The sequence below is a fragment of the Anastrepha obliqua genome, chromosome 1 (assembly GCF_027943255.1).
Source record: "Anastrepha obliqua isolate idAnaObli1 chromosome 1, idAnaObli1_1.0, whole genome shotgun sequence".
Lineage (NCBI taxonomy): Eukaryota > Metazoa > Arthropoda > Insecta > Diptera > Tephritidae > Anastrepha > Anastrepha obliqua.
The window spans coordinates 17,131,848-17,156,658 of NC_072892.1; the positions used below are offsets into that span (position 1 = coordinate 17,131,848).

Below are 24,811 nucleotides of genomic sequence, written 5' to 3' on the forward strand. Positions count from 1 at the left end.
CAATCTCGCGCCTACAGTGCCATTGTACTGCTCTATCCATACGCAGGTTTACTATTCTGAGTAAACAATTCTTTAATGAGTTGGAAGATCCCAGCTCTACAGCAATAGAAGATATCCTAAAATTTTTAAAGAGCACACACTGGTTTTAGGAGAGATAGGGACAAGCTCCCCATGTGGCATCACAATGGGCTATGAGCCTGAGTGTGTCCCACAGGACAACCCCTTCAACCTTACCTGACCTGCGTGCTCTATTGCTTAATTGTTTGTATACTACAGCTGTTTAGTTCACAAGTGTCAAATATGGCTGACCTACGAGGTCATTTGCAAAAATGATAAATCTTCCGATAGTGTGATTAATTTTGCGCCACCCTATCGGCCCTTCTCTTCGCTGTCGTCCTACACGATGTCATGAACCAATTGATCCGGCATAAAAGGCCAGACATCTCAAGGACCTGAACTTCGCCAATGCCATCTGCCTCCTCTCTCCCAAACTCACTGGCACGCAAGCGAAGACAAACAGACTAATCACGCTGGCACGCCCTAGCGGACTGGAGGTCAACATCGCCAAGACCAAAGGTATGAAAGTGAACCAAAATAAAGCAAAACATATAAAGCAGCATGGCTGCCGGTTGCCCGGTGGAAATTGTCGCTTCTGCTACCTCGGCTCCACTTTCACGGCAGACGGCGGATCAGATAAAGATGTCAGCGGCAGGCCAAACAAATGCATTACAGTATGGGCGAGTTCGGCATTTTCCAGGCGCACTAAACTGCGAATATTCAGCTGATGTGTGAAGTCAGTATCGGTGTACGAAAATGAAACGTGACTGGTCACTAACACTATCACACACGCCCGGAGTTTTGACGAAACAACAGGCTTGAGGGTAGCGCGCTACCACAACGCCCATGAAAATAAAACAAAACAAAAAACAACCACATGCCTCCGCATCATCTGTAGAATATTCTGGTCGTACACCATCAGCAACGACGCGCTGTGAAGAGGAGGAGCCCATCCTTAGGCAAATCAAACGCAGAAAGTGGCGATGGATAGATCACACATTGAGAAAACCACCAGATATCATCACGCGAATGGCACTGTACTAGAACCCGTAAGCAAGCAGAGGTCGCGATCGGCCAAAGAATACTTCGAGAAGGCCGATGTTTCGCCAGCTGGCATAACGGAACTTTTTCGTGACAGAAATACACTCGGAGTGTTGTCATTGCATACCAAGGGCAGCTACTATTAGCAAAATTATCATTTGGTTTTTCAAGCGAAGTTATTGCGTCCAAAGTGTCTGTATGCAGCAGGAATCTGCATAAACCCCCATTTAGTTTAAGTTATAGAAAATACTTTGTATTATTCCTACAGGCATTCTTTCTTTGTTATACCTACAGGCATTCCTTCTAAAATAACAGTAGAAACATCCGATCTCTGTAACCGTACCAAAAACTAGCATGTACATACATATAATGTTGTTATCATATTTGTTTTTCCATCTGTATTTTTCGTTAAGCTAACAGTGCCTGCTTTGCAGATTTGATACTATAAATAAGGTTGCGAAAATACATTGCACTCTCTTCTACTTGGTGCGTGAACAAATCCACACATTGTTTTTCACTCGGAAAAAATAATTAACAGGATTAAGAAAATACTTAATTCCTCAAAACAGTGTCAGTAATCGGTTTTGTTTTTAAATCGGTAAAACGTTTACCGAAACATTTGAATTGCTTAAACAAATTGATGGCGATGATTGTCTATCTCGTGCCAGAGTTCATGAGTGGTTTACACGTTTCAGAGATGGTTGTGAGGACAATGAACATACGGACCGCCCGAAATCAGTAATCACCGAAAACTCAATCGAAGTTGTTCGTAAATTTATCAAAAATGAACCGATCAACGATGATGAAATTTAAATTCATGGAACCGGAGTTGAATATATCCAAAACATCGATTTATCGTATTTTAACTGATTACATGGACTTACGAAAGGTTTCGTTCCGCACAAGTCAACTGAGGACCAAAAATTGCTCAGAATTTAACATTTAAAAGGACTCATTAAAAAGGCGAAAAAATACGAGAACTTCCTTTACAACATTAAACTGTTGATAAAACGAGGTGTTTCCAACATGAACCTGAAGCTAAGCGTCAAGACGACCCACCACCCAAAAAATCACGTTTGTAGAAGTCAAAAATCAAGTCGATGCTCATTTGTTTTCAAGATTCCAAGGGAAATTTCCACAGGGAGTTCGTGCCAACGGGCCAAACCATCAATGCAATTTTCTATCTTGGTGTTTTAAAGCGTTTGTTGCATCGCATTCAGCGAATTCGCCATGAATACTGCGAAGGAGGAAGCTGGCGCTTATTGCATGATAATGCACCATCTCATCGATCCATTCTTGTGACTGATTTTTTGACTAGAAATAGCATTTGAACCTAATATGGATCCCTGTGACTTCTACTTATTCAGAAAATTGCATTTGGCCATGAAAGGAAAATATTTTGCGCTCGTAGAGGCCATCCAAAATACTTGTACTGACATCCTGAAGGACATTCCGATCAATGTTCTGAAGCACTCTTTCAATGAGTCGAGGCCAGAGGGGACTATTTTAAATAAATAAAATCGAAGTTATCAGAACAAAGCTCCTTTTGTTTCTATTTTAGCTCAGTCTTGTTTATTTTGGACTTCACCTTGTAAGTACATATACATGTATGTACATATGTAGTATCCAAATATAAGATGACATCTTTTCATCACCAAAAATGTGCTTTGCAGCATACTCTTATGTATTTTGTATATGTATATATTTACGTAACTGTAATTGTTGTAAGAATCACCCAAACATTACACACTATATAAGTATTATACCATTTGTATATCCATCGATCTTTCCATGCAAGCACTTACTTCAGTACTCAAATTTGTTTCACATTGCAGTCGACAATTTGTCTAGGCAATTCAACAGAAATATTCTCACACCCAAGTCGCTGTTTCATCACTTCAAAGAGTCAACAAATTATCACCTCACATATACTTGCATACTAGTATACATATCAGCCTGCATTATTGTTGTTCTTTGGTTTTACTGCATACTTTGCACTCACTTATAGCTCTTCCATTTTTATTTTTGGTACAGCCTTGCAGCTGCACTTGTTGCCGCGAGCCACTTAAGAGCGAGACGAAGACAAAACTGCTAAAAAATACTTTGAACAAGCACAAAAACATTCATGCGTATAAACTCCTTGCTTTTTTTATTAATTCTGAATAAGTCCCAAAAAGTATAGATACGTGCGCAAATTCCCACAAGTCCTACCAAGAATTATTATCCATTAGCTCTGCTGTCGAAAAGGTCATCGATTCAATTTTGATATCGGTAGCGTTCATTAAATATCGTAAATCATTAAATAATTTACAGTTTATTATTATTTCAGATACGCGGAAAATGATCATCTGCATGCGTAACATATTTGCCAATGGGAATTTAAGTGAGCTCTGCCCAATCCAATCATGGAATGAGTATTTTTAATATCGCTTATAAATTCTATAAAGATTAGTTATCAGTGTGGCTGTAGACCTGGTAAATATACCACGAACCAAGTATTCATAACATCCGGAGAGGTCTTTCCCCATGTTGACGCAGTTGGTGACTTCGATGAGCGTCATTTTCCCAGCCATATTAGTTTTGCTATTTACGCGTCCGGCATTGAGAAAGACCTTTCCCGGGCGTTTGATACCAACCGAAGCTTAAGACAAGGTGGCTTCCTATCGGTTCCGGGGTCATGACAGCGATTTGTTTACAGAAAAACTGAGATTATGTTGGTTATATATGAAAAAAATTAACAGAGTCCGTCTGAACGCCGACTGATTGGACGAGTGTGTGAATACGTGTGAATTGTCCAGGCAGAATTCTGCTGCCGAGTACCTGGTGACGTGGCAGCCGAAGTTACCTTTGTCTTTCAGGAGAATGGCCAAATCTGGTAATATATCATCCTCTTGACTTTAAAATCAAATTAAGAATATCTGTAAGCCAACAATCCCTTATTTAGACTTAGTAAGCAATTGAAAACTCTCTGACCGAATGAAAACCACACCTTTTAAGTCCTGCACCACGGCGTAGATGTTTGGACGATAACAACTTCCATTGAAGTGGCTTTAATGGAAAGATGAACAGTAGATAGCTTTCCAACCGCTTGGTTCGAATGCATTGTTCAGCACCTTAACGGCGAAGTTTCTACAATAAAATATATGACATTTTTTTTTAATCCGTTTGCCGCTGTTAGCTAATTTTGCAGTAACAGTACAATTTTCTTGTAAGTACAACTTGCAGAATATCCCACTTTTCTAGACATAAGTGGCTTCACGTTTTTATCTCAAATTTTCTTCATAATATAATATAATAATTTGACTACTGCTTGGGGCAGATATTCATTAGTTGACGGCGTAAACTAGATTTGACTTTTTGCTCAGAAATGGACAAACTCAATGGCTCCCTTATCAAAACCGGAAAGCGGGAAAATTAAACCGAATACGTCCACGAAATCAAATTTTGCAGAATGACAATGCGGAAAGAAAATATATAGGGTGTTAAAAGAGGAATGTTAAATATTTAAGGAGGTAAAAGCACGAACTAAATTTGTGCTGATATGGAAGAAAATTATGCGTCGTGAGCTTTGTACAGAGAGACCAACCATAGAGAGTAGTAGACTCGCCAACCATTAATAAGGTTTGTACGCAAGGCTGTTGAAAGATCGCGCCTTTACGGATGAGTTTGGGTTCACTCGAAACAGAGTTAATAATTTTTATAATGCGCATTTTTCGGGCGACGAAAATCGCTATGCTCTAATGGAATCTGGTCCCATTTTTCTTTGAACATTGTACTGGGTATGGTAAACAATGAATTTCTAGGTAGTGTTGTTTTACTAAATCTGTTAGCAGGCGCTGCATACCTAAGCTTGGACGACATTTCTTTGCATGAAAGGCACTTTGCGTAATTTACGCTTCTCGGATGCTATGCCTACCTATAAAGCGAGATGCTTATAGATTTACTTAAAATCATTGCAGAACAGGAGAATATTTTCATTGTTGTCTTGGTGCTGTTGATTGTCCGATGACAGGATTTTCTTTAATATTCCGGCCAAAACTCTTCGTAGGTTTTCTATGTTAGACTCTCAAAATCTCAGATTGCTTGATTTAAACCCTCTCTTTTCTATGTATAGGTATAACACTTTTTATCGTTTCCGAATGTTTTCATATCTTCAATCTTGCCCCACAAGGAAATCCATAAATACACTTCGACCTCACCCAGTGGGACGACTCATATCCAGATAGATCATATTTGCGTGAGTCGTAAGTGGAGAGGCTCGTTACTTGATGTCAGGAATAGACGGGGAGCCGACATAGACAGCGACCACGAGCTAATTAGCGGTGACGTCAAGGTCAAGCTGAAATACAGTAAGAAAAAGTACACACCACGCAAGCATAAGCGACCAACGTCCAGCTCATAACAACACTGATTGGGATGTTACCATCGCCACGCTCAGGCAGATCGATCAGGAAAAACTTTGCACAATAGAGACCATTCAGGGCAGAAACGAACTTAAAAGGCAACTTATCAGCGATGGCTCTCTTCGGCCAGCCTACAGAGAGGTGGTGAAGCAAGTAAAGAAATCGGCCAGAAATGACAAGAGGAAGTTTGTTGAAGACCTTGCTAGCGATGCCGAAGCGGTAGCAGGAGTAAACAACATGAGACAGCTGTACCGGAAAGTTAACCGCGTAACCAACCAGCGGAGTAACAGCAACCAGCCGATCAGAGATCTGAATGGTGCTTTGTTGACTTCCAATGATGAGCAGATCCACATTGTTATTAGTAGTATACCTAGCTTTGAAATGGGCAGTACAACAACAACCAGCAATAAAATAACAACATCCTGCCCCATCCTAGCGCAGATTAAGGATGCAATTAAAAAGCTGAAGCGGCGGGCGAAGATGGCATGCAGCCTGAAGTAACACATTACCGCCGTGTGGAGCAATGAAAAGCTGCCTCCGTCCTGGACAAAAGGCATCATAGTGAAGCTTCCCAAGAAAGGCGACCTGCGTGACTGCGGCAACTGGCGAGGAATAACCCTACTTAACACCATCTACAAAATTGTAGCCGTGCTCATATAAAGCAGGCTCAAAGATATCGAACGCTGCTCAAGAGACGAGCAAGCTGGTTTTCGCCCTCTTCGAAGCTGTGTTGACCAAGCCACACTTCGGATTAGAGTAGTACAATCAGTTGAGTGGCGCTCCGCGCTCTACATGCTGTTCGTAGACTTTAAGAAGGCGTTCGACACTATCAAACGAGACGCAATGTGGCTGGCATTGAGTAGAAAGGTAGTTCCCGCCAAGATAATCCTCCTCATCAAAACTCTCCACGAGAACTCCGAACTGGCAGTGCTTCACAAAGGCGATATCTGCGATCCATTCATTACCAACGCAGGCGTAAGGCAAGGTTATCCCCTGTCGCCCTTTCTCTTCGCCATCGTCCTTGATGACGTCATGAGCCAACTGACCCTCCACAAAAAAGGCATCGGTTGAAGTTTCACCAGACATCTTGAGGACCTGGACTTCGCCGATGACATCTGCCTCCTCTCTCAGAAACTCTCTGACATACAAGCGAAGGCGGACAAACTTGTCACGCTGGCACGCACTGTCGGACTGGAGGCCGAGTGCATACAGTATGGGGGAGTTCGCAAATCTCTAAGGGCACTAAACTACGAATATTCGGCTCATTGTGAAGTCCGTATTGTTGTACGAAAGCGAAACATGGCTGGTCACTAACACCATCGCACAGAGGTTACAATCCTAGAGGAGCAAATGCCTCCGCATCATCTGCAGAATATTCTGGCCAAACACCATCAGTAACGACGCATTGTGGAGATTAATGAACGAGGAACCCATCCGTAGAAAAATCTAGCGCAGAAAGTGGCGATGGATAGGTCACACATTCAGAAAACCACCAGACCGAGAATGGCACGGGAGTGGAACCCGCAAGGGAGCAGAGGTTACGGTCGACCACTTGGAGAAGGTCGATGCTGCGCGAACTAGCAGATGCCGATATCTCATGGGACGGTATAAAAACAACAGCACAGAACCGTGTGAAGAGTCTTGTCGAGGCCCTATGATCCCGAGAGAAATGAACAAGGGAAAAAAATTCAAGAAATGAAAATAATAAAAGCTTTTTTTATAAGTGACTATATATATATATTTAATTTTTAATTTTATTTGTATTCTTATTTCTTTTTTTTTTTTTGGAATCATTAAATCATCTTTTTCCCCTGTTTTTGTGTATGTGTGGCAAAATTAAAATTTTTAAAATTTAATATGGAAAAATCTAAATATTCTTAATATATCCAGCGCTGAAAAACTTCGAACCATTTTTTTTTTATTTTTAATAAATCTTATTCACGCCAATAGTGCTTAATGATTAGTCAAAAAAAAAATGTTTTTGCATTTCTATGATTCAATATTTTCACATGAATTTTGCGAATAAGTAGCAAGTCAAATAACACAGACGTTTTAATCTCAAATAAATACTACTTATTCATAGAATATATGCACATATGTCTTAATATATGTATGCGTGTGTTATATGCACTAAGTAAGCAGATAATAGCCAGCCAATGATTAGAGGCAGTGACAGTCAGCACAGGCGAACTGCTGGACTTTATCAACAAACGTTGCTTTTGTTTTCCATATTTAATTGAGTACAGAGATCTTGAAATTATTACTCTCTAAGAAATACATATCTACACATATACATATGTGTCGAAATATGAAAAATTAAAACTTTTCAATTATTCAAGGAAAAAATGGAAAAAGGAAATATCTTCTGCCGCATATGTGAACGCGTGGGCGTATGAGTAATATCCATTTTATTGGGATTATAAACTCTGACATCTCTGCAAGTGCCAACAACTCTAGAGACGAGTTTGTGCATTTTTAACGATATATGCGTGACGATGTGTTTCAGTTTTTATGACATTGCAACTGAGCGAAACTCGAACAGTGTTCAGCTAAATACAAATTGTGGTTATGCTTGGAATGAAAATTTTTAAAAATAATGATTGCGAAATAAAGTTAATTGAAATATTTTCAAAAACGTTCGGCCTGTTGGAATAAAGCGCAAATATTTTATACTGAAATACTGAATACACTGTGAAAAATTACGTGCATACTTGAAAGACATCATTCGCAATTCGTGTACCTACCAAAACTTATTGAATCCTTGAACTGGTAATACAATTCCAATACAGCTCTCTGTTTCTGGAGCTTTTGTTTTCCACTCGATTTTTATGATTAAGGCACTTATTTTCGCTGGCGCTTGATTCGCGTATATTCACATTCAATCAGTTCGCCTCTTCACTCTTCTGAATGGTTTCCGAGTAACGCGACGCTTTATTTTTTATCAATTTATCTTTTTCTTTTACTATTTTTTATCAATTTATCTTCTTTTACTTTTTTATCAATTTATCTTCTTCTTTTTCTATGAATACAATTTTATTTGAATCGCTTGTGTCGCTAAGTTCTTTTGCTTTCCGCTTTGGACAAATTGGTGCAGTATTTTTTACAGTGTACGAAAAATTCTTCAGACGCGCGCTGGCGATTTATTCTGAATTTTCTATTCGTGCTGAAATCGGAAGTGACGTCACTTCACAAAAAAAGACGATTACTTAGTCGCAGAGTTCTACATGTAAATATGTATGTAAATACTACAGGGATTCTAATTTCTTTACACGCTTATGGTTTTGCACTAATGTACTTTGGAATACTTTTTTTTTTGTAATAATATTAATTTTTTCCAATAATAGTCATTTAATTATTATATCCGCTCACTTTTTGTACAATTCTACACTTTTCTTTTCTCCTTTTCTGCTTTTATATTCGTTGCAAAAGTCAGCTCGTTTATTGACATTTACTACAAATACCGTTAGGTGTAAGGCGCTTTGTTTCGTATTGTTGTGAGGTGTTAAAGTTGCAATAGTCGTTGAGTTTATTTATTGAATTAGTCAATTCAATTCGATGCAATTTATTATCTGACTCAATTAAAGTACACCAGAACTTTTTTCTTTAAAAGTATTCGTCGTCGGTTTTTGCAAGTACAAATTTTCCGTATTCTTAGTCGTTTCTTTATTCGATTTTCCTCTATTTATTATATGTAAAACTAATGGCATTTATGAAAATTCTAACGATTAGTTTCGTAGAATTTTCCCTGGCCAATGTGAGATCTTTCGTTTCGGTCGGACACCGATTGACTAACGCGGCCGGTCGAGCTTTGCACGCTAGCTGCTTGGTGTCCGCAAGTTTTCGGCGTCATCGAAAACGCTTTTGCCTCGCCTCTGCAGCAGTTTGTTTTGCTAATTGTCAAACGCGCACGCAAAAGACGAGCGAGTAGCGAACGAAGCGCGATAAGCGAACAAGTCAACGCAAAGCTTAATTTGTGGAAGTTCTGCCAGTGGTTGGTGGTCTTTTCTCGCTCTGCGGCAGATGCGGGCCAATGTGCTTACTATGTGTGTGTGTGTGTGTTTGTGTGCGTATAAGTGTCGATATGGCTGCCGACGGTTACTATGCAAACGCAAAGCTTTTGCGCGTATCGCCGAAATTCTTTCCATTTCCTAGTCGAGTATTTTTAAATTTGTCCGCAGCCGGTCAATTCGCAATGGCCAACAGCGAATTTTCAGCTGTCTGCTTGCCTGATGATTTGGCAAATCGCTCGTTGGTACTTCCATTTCGGCACATTATTTTCCTTGCTAGCACATGCATAGATATAAACAGGGTGCGTTTTCCATCTATTTTGTTTGGCCATCATTTCGATTTGGGTGCCACATAACGGTTAGCATTTGGCAATTGTAGGGGGGTAGTCAATAATAATTCATTATGGGACATTAAATGCAGCATTTTTTAAATGACTACTCCTTTATGAATACGCGAGAAAGTTATTAAATTATGATAGAATAAATGACAGCCCACGCGAGCGACAAAGCATCAAAATTCGTCCAGAGGGAAAAGAACCAAACAGTAGGAAAAAGGAAAAACGGCCTTTGGAATGGAAGATGACGACCAAACGGTGGCTGATTACACTTGTATTACTCGCTTCAAGCTACTGATGAAAATCACCAAGTGTGTGATATTTAAACCTGCCATATCCATAGGTGTAGCAAAAAAGTGAGAGCCCAGATGCCAGCATCTTAGACCGATGAAATCAGACAGCTGAGAAGAAGGTGCTGAGATGTTTCCACCTAATACTTGAAGCAGAGCACTTGAAACAATCCCAAGTCTCACTGCATAGATACCTAACGGCGAAATTGAGTGATGTCCTAAATGCTATGCTTGATTTCCTCCCCCTGGATCTTAAGATTCAACAGGAAGCAATAAAAGCAATGTGCAGACTCCATAAATATGGTTTCTGGCACGTATACGGAACTTCGGGACACAGAAAAATCTTTAGGTTGCTATCTGAGCAGTATCCACTGTTTTTGGAACCTAAAAACGACCTGATACCTACAGTTTCATTTGGAAGGAAATTTTATTGCTCACGCAATGGAGCAATCCAGATGCATTCAGGGAGGTTTGACGGATATTTTCTTTACCGATGGGTCCAAGAATGAAATAGGGTCTGGAGCCGGATGGTACTTAAACGACAGTGATAAGTCTATGCTATGGGGGAAATGGCAACTGTTTTCCAAACGGAAATTTTTGCCATCCTGAAAGTAGGCGAATGAATAATCGACAGTAGATGGAGCGGGAAACAGATTGAAGATTTCACTCAGAGTCAAGCTGCACTGAAGGCCCTGGAGAACGCGAAGCAAACCTCAAAGATTGTTCAAGAATGTAAGAAGAACCTTAATTCTGTCGCAAGATAGAACAGGCTAGTACTTATATGGGTTCCGGGACACTCAGGTGTTCAAGGAAACGAAATCGCCGACGAATTAGCCAACCGTGGATCAGCGGTGCCCCCACAGGGGCCAGAGCCAATAATCGGAATCAGTCCCGCAGGAATCAAGAATTGGATCAACGACTATGTAGGCAATCTACATAAAGAGCGATAGTCCGGTCTAGAACGCTACTAAACTGTAAAGTGTTTTTTGACAAGTCCGAACACAACTGTCAAACTTTCTACTAAAACTTAGAAGGAAAGACATTCGGTTGATAGTAGGTATCATTACAGGACACAACCCATGGGGTCAGCATATGACCACCATTGGAATCATTGAGGACCCGGTGTGCCTGTCATGCTTGGAGGAGGCGGATAGCACTGAGCACTTTCTCTGTGAGTGTTCTGCCTTTGCTAGAGCACGGCTACGAGTTTTGGGTTCCGATGTCATGAGAATGAGTAATATTCGTTCTCTAAAACTAGAGGATATTTACAGATATGCCAAAGAATCTGGAAAATTCTCACAGGACTAACTATCTCTATCTCTGTCTCTATTCTTTCCTATCTCTTTCTCTGATACTTTTCTCCATCCCTCCTTGACTATCTACCCCCTTTCCAGAGCTTTGAATACAATGGACTTTTTAGCCTGATTGTTTCAGGAGCCACCAAATCTCCTGGTGCTCCTTGGGTCGGCCTTTTCAAATTTCAATTTCAAGCAGGAAAAGTTTGCTTTCAGTTCTTCTTTCTACAATTTCATAAAAACAAAAAAAAGTAAAAATTAAAAAAAAAATTAAATGCGAAATTGATTTTTTTATGCACTAAGCAGAAAAGGTCTTCGTTCAGTTTTTCTTTCTACAATATTCATAAGACAAATAACAAAATACGAAGTAACACTACGTAGAAAAAGTTTGCGTTCAGGTTTCCTTTCTCCAATATCGATAAAAAAAAATTTAAAAATTTGAAGGAGGATTAAATCAAACATCCTTACGTAAACTAATAGCATTTTCATCAATTAATCATCTAGGATGAATACTAGCTGCAAAACAAGTTAGTGAATCAATATGGATAGTTTATTTTTGTTTTTACACATTTTTATCATTCAGTTTAACATTTATCTTTAATAATTTTAAAATATATCATATTAACCAATTGTTTAATTCATTTTTTAATTCAAACATTTTAAAATTTATATTATTTCTAAATTTATTATCCTTAGGTGGACTTCCACCATTTATTGGATTTTTACCAAAATGATTAGTTATTCAACTATTAGTTTTAAATAATCAATATAGTCTTATAACAATTATAACCTTAAAAAAATGTATATGCAAAATTGAATTTTTTATACACTAAGCAAAAAAAGTTTTCGTACAATTTTTCTTTCTACGATATTCACAACGTTTCTTATGTTAAATCCTTTTAAGTATTTTTTTATAAAAATGTAGGTCTTATTAAAAAAGAAACCTTGTAAGTCTAAGTTTCAAACTTTATGCAAAACTCACAAAATTTCTCATCAAAATTTAAAATTTTTAATCTGAGTTTTTAGAATTTTTTCGAGTACACTATGAGCTTTCAAATCATTTAATTTCAGCACAGTAAATGCAAGTATGGAGCGATTTAAAATTCGCATTGCTTTTGGTAATTTTTCCGCCTAAGGGACTTGCGCATTTTTTTTATATGTATAAGCACTTTTCGAGCACTTATTGTATAGAAAAACATGCGAAAGTTCTCAGTAAAAAAAAGTATCAAAAATCAAGACGAATTTTTGGCCACTTCAAGCTTGCACTTGTCATTTATGTGAGCCCTTACTCTTTTCTGCCCTCAAGCGGCCTTCTGAAATCGGGCTAAGCATTTATTTCCATAATCTCTCGCCGCGGAACTACCGCCAAGTATTACATCACGGAGAGGGAAGTCTATTAGCTACCGCTGCTGTGTCTGAGGTATCCACCAAATTCGAGAGCTGCGGCTTTATTAGCTTCATAAGTTCCCTCGAGGATCCCCGATTTACCCACGACAAGAAGGATCTCCCGACTTTGCCCAGTGCTGGCTGAGCTGACGCGAGGCCAATCTTTCTAGGAGTAGACCACAAGTTCTCAAGGGAGACCCAATCCTCTCATTTCGCGGTGAAGCCATCTCCAAGGTCCCATGTATAGCCTGGTCATCAGCACAGCAGTTCGCTCTATGCCATTGCGACCGGGAACCCAAATGAGACTAATGTCGAAGTATGCAGCCCAATTCAAGTTTGACTAAAATATTCGCATATATAATATTTAAAGTTCGTTCCAGACCGAATTCGGCACTTTCGTACTTGTTTTTAATTAATTTCTTCATTTAGTACCAACATTTAGAATATCAAATGTCGATTGTCAATTATAAAATTTATGGTAGTTTTTTCAACTAATCTCTAAGCTTATAGTCAACTTTATTATGCTGATACATACATTTCGTTCTTGCACAGTACCTATTAAGCACTCGGTCCGATATACTCGTATAAAAATATTGGATAGTTGGCATATCCTCTAAAATTATTAATAAAGTTTAAGTGAAGTGAAGTTACTTAACCCGATTTAAACAGAGAAACACTCTAAAGGGTCGTAATGCTAAATCCCCTCATAATAATAACAAACAAAAAACAGCTGGTTTTGATCAACCGCATTACCAGTCTTAAACATAGTTAAATATTAATCATGGATCCCGACCCCAGCCCTACCATAGTTTCGATACTAGCAAAATTTACTTCGTTAGGCAGTTATGAAATCAAAAAGTGTTAAAGTTGGAAATACTTCATCCGCTCGATTAGTAAAGCTCTCTTTATCTGCTGGATCAGATAACAGCCCCTACAGAGATTTCTCTATTCTCACAAAAATTGAGATACGACGCTTATACGAAAAAGCTGATTGAAGATGCTGAACTACACAGATAAAGAATATGAGCTGTGAGACCGTTTTGTACGTACTGATAGCTAATTGGCTTTAAAAGAATTAAGAACACCTTGCCTTCCGGAAAGAATGAGAGAGAATGATACAAATACAAAATAAGTGGGTTTGATGGGACATGCCGAGCATATGTTTAGTATGTCGGGGTCAATTCTGGATAGGTAGGAGTTTAACCTGCTACAGTATCCAGAACGTAATTGTGCGAAGGTTACGCGGGACTCTCGGAGAAGTTGGTCCTCTTCGTCTGCAATGGTGGTAGTTGGACTCCGATGACGGCATTCGGGAATCGGGAGCTTAAGAAGGTGGTAAGAATCTCCCGGTGAGTGTCGTTAATTGTCGGTCTGTTTTGTCCTGGATCTCGTCCGCGTGACGTGCCTGTGAAGTGGCTCAGGCTCAAGCAAGTGTCTGTCTTACAGGGAGCATATGGGCCTCGACGTGTAGATGTTGAAGTGGGGACTTCAAAAGACTTCCTGCCGCAGTCCTAATGGCAGTGTTTCGACAAATTTGTAGCTTCATCCATTACGTATTACTGGTTCCAGGCAACCAGACAGGCGCAGCATGGGTTAAAACCGGCCGACCAGAAAATAGAAGCCTCCACCTTTTAAGCTTACAAGACTAAACAACCAGTGTCTTACACTTGCATCGGAAATCAAGTATCTTGGTGTAATACTTGACCCTAAGCTCCACTGGAAGCTGAACATAGAAAATCGAGTTAAGAAGGCCAGTATAGTTTTTTACGCCTGTGAATCTATGTTCGGCAAAAAATGGGGCTCAGGCCACGTGTCGTACTTTGGATGTACAACTTAGTGATTCTGCCAATTTTGACATACGGTTGCCTAGTTTGTTGGGTAGCTCTTCAGAAGGAAGAGTGCAAAGAACTGCATGTGTGGCCATCACTGGTGCTTGTAGAATATGTCCCACTCCTACGCTCAACGTTATTCTGCACTTACTTCCTGTGGATCTGCAAGTTAAATCCATTGCAACACAGAGCGCTATTTGGCTGAAGGAGATTGGCCTTTGGAAACAATTTCCTGTGGGACATAGTAGCAAGATTGGACAGAGGGGAGAGTCGGCAGAGATAGAGGTACCTCTGTTTTCACTGAAGGATCCAAGATGGAATCTGGAGTGGGAGCGGGGGTTTTCTCTAAATCAGCCAGCACTTCGGACTCCTTTAATCTGCCGGAAACAAGCAGCGTTTTTCAAGCAGAGGTCTTCGCGATCCTGCAAGCATGCAAAATGCTTCGGGATCGCTGTTGGGAGGGAGACATTAATATTTTTACCAATAGTCAAGCTGCGATTAAGGCCCTGTCGTTGCCGTATTGCAGCTCTCTTCTGGTGAACTCCTGTAAGGAGGAACTCAAACGTCTCAAACGTACAGGAAATATTTCCCTTATCTGGGTTTCTGGGCACAGGAATATAGAGGGAAATAAAATTGCCGATGAGCTTGCCAGGAAAGGGTCGACAGAACCGGTTTCAGCTGTCCCCTTCTCAGACCTTGATGTCCCCTTGGCCGTTGTTAAAGGGAAACTGCACCATTTCTTTCAAAAAAAGCGCATGACAGATGGAGGTCTGTCTCATCGTGTGCTATTTCGAAAACTCTATGGCCTTAATACGATAGAAACAAAACGCTTAAGGTGATGGGAGTCCCCCGCCATTCAATTTCTGAACTCATTGCTGTTCACAGGTGATCGGTACTCATGCGGAGAAGCTTGGAACTCCACACAACCCCTATTGCAGAAGATGTTGGGATCCTGCAGAGAAGGAGACTTTTGCGCACTTTCTCTGCAAATGTCCGGCTCCGGGGGCAAGGCGCTTGAGATTCCTTAGCGTACCCTTTGGGAATGGCTTGAAGAAATTCTCCAGCGTAGATCCCTTTTCTCTCCTCCACTACATCAACAGCACTCAAATTTTTTTCTTTTCACAGGTAGTGGTCTTGTGGTGTAGTGCTACTTGAAGCTTGCCTGGGGTACTCTTCATCTTACCTACCTACCTAAGGAAATGTTCGTTACATTAGTCAAGCGCAATTTAATCATTCAAAATAATATAAACTTCTAAAAAATTTCTTTGAAACGCACCCTTTATTATATATGGTATGTATGGGAATGCAAAAACACACGTACAACAATACTGAGGTAAAGTATAAACATACTTTTGACTTGCTTTCTTATGCATTTTTTTTTTGTTTTGGTTTTGCCGCGTCAGATGAAGACTACGCTCGTGTGTTGACCGAACGTTGCAAGAAAGAATTTTTCACTTTCTTTTATTTTCCTTTCGGTCATTTGTGTTGTTTTGTGTACAAAAATGATTTCGTGTACATGCATATACGCACACATACATACATACATATGTAAGAGTAGTTTGTTTTTGCTGTCCCGTGTTTTCAATTTGTTTATTTTATTTGAAAGATTTATTTTCTTTTCTTTGAAACATTTGTTCCACCTTTAACACCCCTTTTTTGCTGCTTCATTATCATCTTTATTCTTTTTTAGAAGATTTCAGTTTTTCATACTTGGTGCCTGCTTATTTATTATAAATTTTCGAATAGCTATTCCGATATAGCAAAGAGAACATCTGCATCTTTTGAAACGAACTTTTTCTAACTACTCGGAAACCAGTTTTAAATTCGCATGCAAATTTTGGTGCAGACTTTTGTTGATTTAAATTTTTTGAATCTTAAAAAACTTATAAGTGCTCGTTTCTTCTGTTTTTTTTAACATATCCTTAGTGGAAATTAGCTTTAATCAGCCAATTTTTGTTTAGATTTTCATACAACGCTGCTAATTTATTGAGCCGAGTGTGCTTAAGCGTCATACATCGAATGTTCGTCCAAAGTTTTGGACGGCAGCCCCAACTACTTCATCAAGTGAAATGGGAATAGTAAAAAAATAATTACTTTTAGTAAGCCCCAAAGTTTGTCTGCAATTTTCAATAGACTTATGAAAATTTATTTTAATAAAATACTGTGCGCTCTAAAATTATAGTACATACCAACTTCAGTCCGCTTGCGCAGCTGATCTACGAGCATCAGCTGTCAGTTAGTTGGCTAAATAAAAGTCCAAAGTATTGTTTACAAGCGCGCAAAAGCATTTTGCCAAGAATAAACGCAAAACAAGAAAATCAGTAATGGATTTCAAACGTAATAATGGAATTGCATTATATTTGGCTGGAAAATCACAACCAGCGATTGTTCGTGAGCTCGAGCTCCTTAAAGTAAATAAAGTTTTTGTTTGTCGCACCATTACTTGTTATAACGATACTGGTAGCATCGCGAAACGCCATGAAAATGGTTATCAATAGACTGCAACGTCACGTGAAATGGTTCAAAAAGTGAAGAATCGACTTAAGCGAGGTCCCCCACGAAGTGCCAATTAAATGGCGAAAGAACTGAAAATATCTGACCGTAGCATCCGCCGCATACTGGAAAATAATCTCAAAGTCAAGCCTTACAAGATCCAAAGGGCGCATGATCTCACACCAAAGCAGCAACAAGTCTGCCGAAAGCGGTCAATTTCCGAACATTGTGTTTTCTGAAGAGAACATTTTTCAAATTGAGCAATTCGTAAGTTCCCAAAACGATTGGGTTTATTTGACCGACCGTTCATACAAGAATTTGAGTCATCCATTGGTCACCAGGAGGCAGCACCCGCTGGCAGCACAGGTAATGGTTTGGGCCACTGTAACCGCAGATGGGCGCTCCCCAATCGTTTTCATCGAGCCTGTCGTCAAGGTAAATGTGAAATATTATCGGGAAAGTATTGTGGGGGTTACTTTGAAGCCGTGGGCAGACAACTATTTTTGTAGCAGGCCATGGACGTTTCAACAGGACTCAGCCCCATCTCACAAAGCTGGAGTGAACCAAGAATGGCTAAAGAACAGCGTTCCGAACTTCATAACGTTCACACATTGGCTCACAAATTCACCAGCGCGAATCCGATGGATTATTCTCTTTGGACCATTTTGGAGAGCAAAGTCCGAACTAAAAGATTCACCAGTCTCAAGGCGCTGAAAAACGCCGTTCTCCGCGAGTAACCCAAAATACCTTCAAGTCGCATTCGGGCAGCTTGCGATTCATTCCTGGACCATCTCAAGGCTATAGTTGAGGCAAAAGGTGGTCATATCGAGCAAAAGTAAATTGATTCTTAATTTTGTATTATTTTCACACATTTTTTACTTTGAATTGAGTAAAAGTAATTTTACAAACTAAATTTATGGCCTTTTCAATTGGTTACACTTCGAGCGCCGGACCCTGTAGTATTGCTGCAATACCGCTTTGTATCCGATACCTGCACTCGCTAAAAGAATCGAAGAAAAGTTTCGATTCTAGAAAAATATCGGATAGAATTACTTAATACTTACTCGTGACGGACTCATTCTAAAATTCACTCAGAGAAACCTTTGTGCTATTTTATAAAAGATTGGAAGTGTGCCTTTAAGACTTCCTTTTCTTTGGACGGATTACTCTTTGAGGTCAGAATTGGTGCCACTATGTATCATAAAAACTCGTTCAGATCTTTTTTTCATAATTTTTCATAAGCCCAAGACCTCGGTGGTCCGCACAAAACTCATAAGGGATCGCAAACTCTTTTTCAACTCGTTACTGCTTTAAGCAAGGCCTCTCTAATTTTTTGTACTACTTTTAAACAAGCAACGGTAAAAGTGAATACGATTGAATCTAGGGACGAAAATTGCAATGATACTAAGTAATTCTACTTGGCCGAATCGTTTCACTAACTCCTGCATACAAGTATTGCCAAGCCTGTACGGCACGATTCATTTATTTTCAAAACCAAATCTCTGAACAAAACAAAACAAATGATCCAAGAAAAAATCAATTAAATGCTTTAACTGTATACCAGACGCACATCTGAGTACTTGCTTGAAGAACTCGAGTACAAAAAGTATTCAATATTTTAAAAAAGTATCGAAAGTATTCTACTCGTGTTGGGCAATACTATGGGCTTCCAGCATTTACGCTAATTCTGTAGAATTTTCATGAAGATTATGAAATTTGCGATGATTCGAATTTAAATAAATAATCACAATAAAATTCTGCATACAACCGTTCTCCACTCTTCCTAAGCTAAAGCAAAGTCCATATTTCGTAGTGCATTCTGTTTTGAAAGCGTTTTTCTTAGGTATCATTTGACACAATTTCGCTCAAAACTGCCAGTCGCCGCTTTCTAATAGAAAAAATTGGGAGGAAGAGTCCATATTTAGTACACAGATCAATGTAAAATTCAAACTGGCATAGCAACTGGGTACTTAAAATAAGGCCACGGAAATAAAAGACAGTACTTATATTTATTTTATTAAGGAATTCAGTGTTCCTGTAAATGAATTGGCCAGCCAAGGAGCTGCAGGGACTTTATTGGACTACTCCCTTAATTTATAACTTCTTTGAATCCATATTGCACTACTATTTCTTCTTCTTCTTCTTAATTGGCGCGATAACCGCTTACGCGATTTTGGCCGAGTTTGACAAAGCGCGTCAATCGTTTCTTTCTTGTACTAACCGGTGCCAGTTGGACACACCAAGTGAAGCCAAGTCCTTCTCCGCCTGATCTTTCCACCGCAGAGGTGGCCTTCCTCTTCCTCTGCTACCACCAGATGGTACCGCTTCGGAGCCGGAGCGTTTGTATCCTTTCGGACGACACGACCCAGCCAACGTAGCCGCTGGATCTTTATTCGCTGCGATATGTCTATGTCGTCGTAAAGTGCATACATCTCATCGTTCCATCGCCTACGATACTCGCCGTTGCCAACGTGCAAAGGTCCAAAAATCGCAGAATCCTTTTCTCAAACAATCCAAGCGACGCTTTATCAGATATTGTCATCGTCAAAGCTTCTGCGCCATATGTTAGGACGGGAAAGATGAGAGCCTTATAGAGTGTTAGTTTTGTTCGTCAAGAGAGGACTTTAACACTCAGTTGCCTCCTTAGTCCAAAGTAGCACTTATTGGCAAGAGAGACTCTACGTTGGATTTCAAGGCTGGCATTGTTATCGGTGTTAATGCTGGTTCCTAAATAAACAAAGTCTTTTGCAACCTCGATGTCAATATCATCGGCATACGCCAACAATTGTACGCTCTTATAAAAAATTGTGCCTGAGCGATTAAGTTCTGCGGCTCGTACGATCCTCTCCAACATCAGGTTAAAGAAGTCACACGACAGCGGGTCAGCCTGTCTGAAACCTCGGTTGGTATCAAACGGCTCGGAGCGGTCATTCCCAGTTCTGACGGCGCTACTGATATTAAGCACGACTACTTACTATCTCTTAAAGAATAGAAGTTCTAGTCCAGCTCAATCTTCCTCAAATATCACTCTATATAGCAAACCACCAAAACTATTACAAAAAGAAGAATATGCTTTACAAGTATTTCGATGATGATCTCAACATACTTCTTCTTCTTCTTAGCGTCACAGCCCTTGGTGAACCATTGCTTCCCTCACAGCTTTTTGCCATCGATCTCGATTTACAGCCCCTTCCCTCCAACATTGCACGCGCATTTTCCTAAGATCAACTTCCACATCTTTTAGCCACCTTTTCCTCTGACGTCCCCTTTTTTCTTTCTCCAATTGAGCGAAGACCTATTGCCTTTCTCGAGTAACCAGTTTCGGCGAAAACTGGAAACCTCGATGGAAGTACTAGGATCCATGGAAGAACGGAGATGAGCCCCCCAAAAGAGACTGGTCATTAGGTTGACGCCCTAATATCAGTTAAGAAGATAATTGTCACGAACCCCACACAGCCTCGGATCTCAACATACGACAATCCGATTTAGATCAAATAGACCCATTTTGTTCGACAACTTTTATTAATTTCAAAGTTCAAAGTCCACAAGCCTCTCTTGAGGCCAATTGTGTGCCACAAATAGAATTTTGCAAAAGCTTGTAAAGGTGATAATGGCTGGGAGCCAAGTTGGGACTGTACAACGGATGCCATGGAAACATTCTATGCCAACTCTTGTAGCTTCTGGAACAACGCTAAAGATGTGAGCGAACTGGCGAATTTCTTGATGGAACTCGACACTTTTTACTCCACGCTTTCCCCGATTTTATTGGAATTTTTGATCTATCCTAACATCGATTGACATTGCCAATCGGCATGCTAGTGTGTGCCTCCTCGTCGACAGCCATATTACCGCAACGGAATAATTGGAATTATTGGTTTTCTGCTGCATTCTATATTTTTTTGGGTGATATTAACCTTCTGAGGAGGAAGCCGCTCGACGGGCGAGCGTCGCTGAGGACGAGAGGTATTGGAGTGCGCAGTAAAGAAAATAAATACGTTGAACGTTATAAAAACTAAGGCTTTATTTAACACAAGAAAAATTTTCATAAAATCAAAAAATAATTATAAACTGCTATCAATGCTAATGTTAAAATGCCTGTGTGGATTGCCTATTGCACGGATTTCACTTCCACTTGACGAAGTAATGCTGCCATCTTCCGACTTGTCAGATTCAAAGTAATATTCGTCAAAAATGTCACTATCTAAGGTATCATCTCTAGATCGCTTAGCCATCGTGCGTAGGATAAAATGTAAAATATATAAAAAGCATACTGGTTTCTCTGGCAGTGACACTGAGAAACTGAATCGAAGAACAGAAATTCGTTGTGACTCTACCGTCGTCTCACATCGTAAGTTTACAGTATAAGGAAGATAAAACTTCATCGCCAATGGCCCCTAATGTCTTTGAATGAAAACGTAACTCTTTTACTATACCTATGCGTATCTTATCGCTCAGAATGCCAGACGACGCAAGCTTTGCAGCTACGAACTAATTTGGGCGCCTATATGCCGACACGCGTCCTGAATGGTAAAACAGTCTGGGCGGCTATATGCCGTCACTCGTCCCCAAAGGGTTAATATTTCATTAATTTAATTATTAATATTAAGCCCTTGTAGACAGGGTGGAACGAAAGAGAGAGAGCTGCTAGATGAGCAAGTGGAGTTTTTGGTGTCATGTGGGATAGCTTCACATACCAGACACATGCTAAGTATGTCGGGGTCAACTCTGGACTGGTAGGAGTTTAACCTATGACAATATCCAGAATTGTACCAGGGTAACGCAGGGCTCACAAGGCATGTGAAGCTCTTTGCCTACTTTAAAAAGGTTTGGTCGAAATTTTCTATGATATTGATATTTCATAACCACAGTATTCATTTCGTTCGAATGGATATAAACGCTCCGGCTCTGAAAGTCTTCGATGCGATACCAACTGGTGGTAGCAGAGAAAGAAGAAGGCCTCCTTTGCATTGGAAAGAACAGGTGGAGAAAGTCACTGGCACCGGTTGGCACGAGAAAGCAACGACTGTGGCGCTTTGTTAAGCTCGGCTAAAATCGCTTAAGGGGTTATTGTGCCAATCAAGAAAAAGAGGAAGTATAGTTAGAACCCTGTACATGAACTACAAATAGTGGTAGGCTGCCCTGGTAGCAGCAGGCTAATCACCTACCCTACCAGAAAGCAAAATAGATTAACGAAACCAACGCAAGACTGAGTCTTGTCGAGGCCCTAAGCTACCGAGTGGAGTGCACAAGGAAGAAAAAAAAGCATGAGCCACAAAAACACTTGGCTATGTAAGCATCCGTACTTTGAATAACTAAATTGACGTAAGTGAGCAATGAAGAGGAGGTGGAGCTGATTTGATCTTTAACATTTAAACTTTTATCTTTTCATCGACATTTTTTGGACTAGCAATAGTTTTAATTTGATTACTTAATGAAAATAAGAAGAATTTAACTTGAAGGAAACATTTTCTCATCTACATACCCTATGATCAAAAAGTACCGGGAATGTTTAATTTAACGAACCGCGCACGTGGGAACCGGTCCATATTTTTTTCTTATGTTTTCGGGCCAGACAGCCAATAAATAATATTATTTATCCGTTTTGAAGCGTCTTGGATTTTGCATGATGATAACGCAGCATCGCACCGAGCCCAAATTGTGCTGGATTATTTGACCAAACACCAAGTAAATACCATCGTGCAAGCACCGTACTCACCTGATATGGCCCCGTACGACTTCTTTTTATTTCCCAAGTTGAAGTTACCACTTTGTGGAAGGAGATTTCAGTCAATAGGGGAGATCAAAGAGAATGCGACGAAGGAGCTGAAGGCCATCCCTTCATCGGCCTACCAGGTGTGCATGGAGGACTGGGTTAAACGTTGGCACATGTGTGTTGCTTCAGACGGGTCATATTTGGAAGGAGATACAAAAAATTTGCTTGAAATTTAACTCTGTTTTGTTTTATTTCAACATTTACGGTACGGTACTTTCTGATCATAGGGTATACATAGTTTTCTTCTATAGTTTCTTTAGTTCTTTTCTATAAATAGTTCTCGTTCCAAAGTTTTATTCTGAATAACTCCAACTATAAGCATAGGCAGAAATCTTGAAAAATTTCCTTCCATTATTTTTACTTTACAAATTTTTTGTCATTGAAAAATAGTCCCCTAATAAATTTCATGGCCTAAAGGCATTTTTAAACATAACAACAATTTTTTATATATATTTTTTTTTTCAAAGCAAATATGGGAACATTTTTTTAAGATTTCCAAAGATTCTATAGATTAAAATTTCAAAACATGTCGACTAAGCAAAAGCACGTACAGCTAAATCAGTGCGTTTACATAGCTCTGTAAGTAAATATGAATGTAAATATATATATGTATGTGTGTGTGCGTATGTATGCGTACACTAATAATACCAACAAGCATAATTATGCGCACACATAAAAATTTATGAGCTTCCAATACTTAACAAGCAATCTACCGCAGCCTCTACCTCACCTATGTCGGTGTGTGTGTGTGTGCAAGTCTCTCGAAGAAGGCAACACTTACACACATACAAATGTATTCTATGTTCAAAAACTAAATAAAAAATAACTAAATTTATGGCATTTTCGAACAGCACCGGCAAATTGTAGTAAGTTCGGAAAATGTAGAATTGGGTTAAATGCCAGTGCAACCACAGCATTCATATTTGAAAACCAAAGCAAATGGCGAGTGGCGCATCCCGCCAAACTGTAAGAAAAATGTGTCCATACAGCTATGAATATTTATAAATATGCGCATGTACGTATGGATGCGGCTGTACGCGAGCAAGCACTGGAAATGTCTTCCCACTCACAACTGCGTTGCGCTATGTGGCGTACGGGCAAGCAGCCAGGTGTTGCACATTAAATGTGAAAGCGTTTTTAGTGCGATTTAGAATTTTCTAAAAATTACAGCGACAATTTGCTCACATTTTCACATCTTCATTTGAGACACATAAATTAGGAAATTTAAGGGGCGAGCCTGCTTTAGAGGCTTCAAAAAATCGATTTTATCGTGGTTTTTTGGGAAGGAAAGAAATATTCGACTGAAACGAAACGTTCAGGTTTTATTGTTATATATTTGAACAATCTTCTAAAGTTTTTCATTAAAATGATAAATATGTCATGTTATGCCTGGTACAAGCGTTTTGCCGAGGCGCCTCGAGTGTGCATGTGTCGTGCGGCGGGAAAGATGCAGGTCGCAATTTTCATCTGAACCCAAAAACCCAAACATTTTTTTATTTTAGTATAGTATAGCTTCTAGTTAAACCAAGAAAATTAAACAAAAAGTGAGAAATTCGACAACTTTTCGCTAATTAAAAAAAAATCATTTTTTGGAGAAACAAATTCACTTTAGATTGTTTAAAAAGTGGGCTAATCATAACTTTCTTAAGGTATTTCAGGTCCAACTAGAAGAGAATTCAATTCCGAGTACAATCAATGTAATCTCGTTTCGATAGGACGTTTAACTTTTTCCCTCTCTTTCCCGTCAATTAGGAAAAATCGTGAAAATAAAAAACCGAGAAATCGCACTTCGAGCTATCCGGCCGCTAGTATACCTGCTCGACGCTTGCTCACAATTTCTCGTGTAACTCCGAAAATATCTTGAATTTGCTTCTGAAAGTTTGAGGACACATTCTTGGGGAG

At 39.6% G+C, this 24,811-nt stretch overlaps 1 protein-coding gene and 1 pseudogene across 1 annotated transcript in view; one reads left to right on the top strand and one right to left on the bottom strand.

Annotated features, from left to right (window-relative positions):
• LOC129240671 (janus kinase and microtubule-interacting protein 2-like) overlaps nt 1-24,811 on the bottom strand; it is a 90,546-nt gene that overhangs the window by 65,087 nt on the left and 648 nt on the right. The window lies entirely within an intron of this gene.
• Nucleotides 3,823-24,032, top strand: LOC129240746 (NADH-ubiquinone oxidoreductase chain 2-like; annotated as a pseudogene).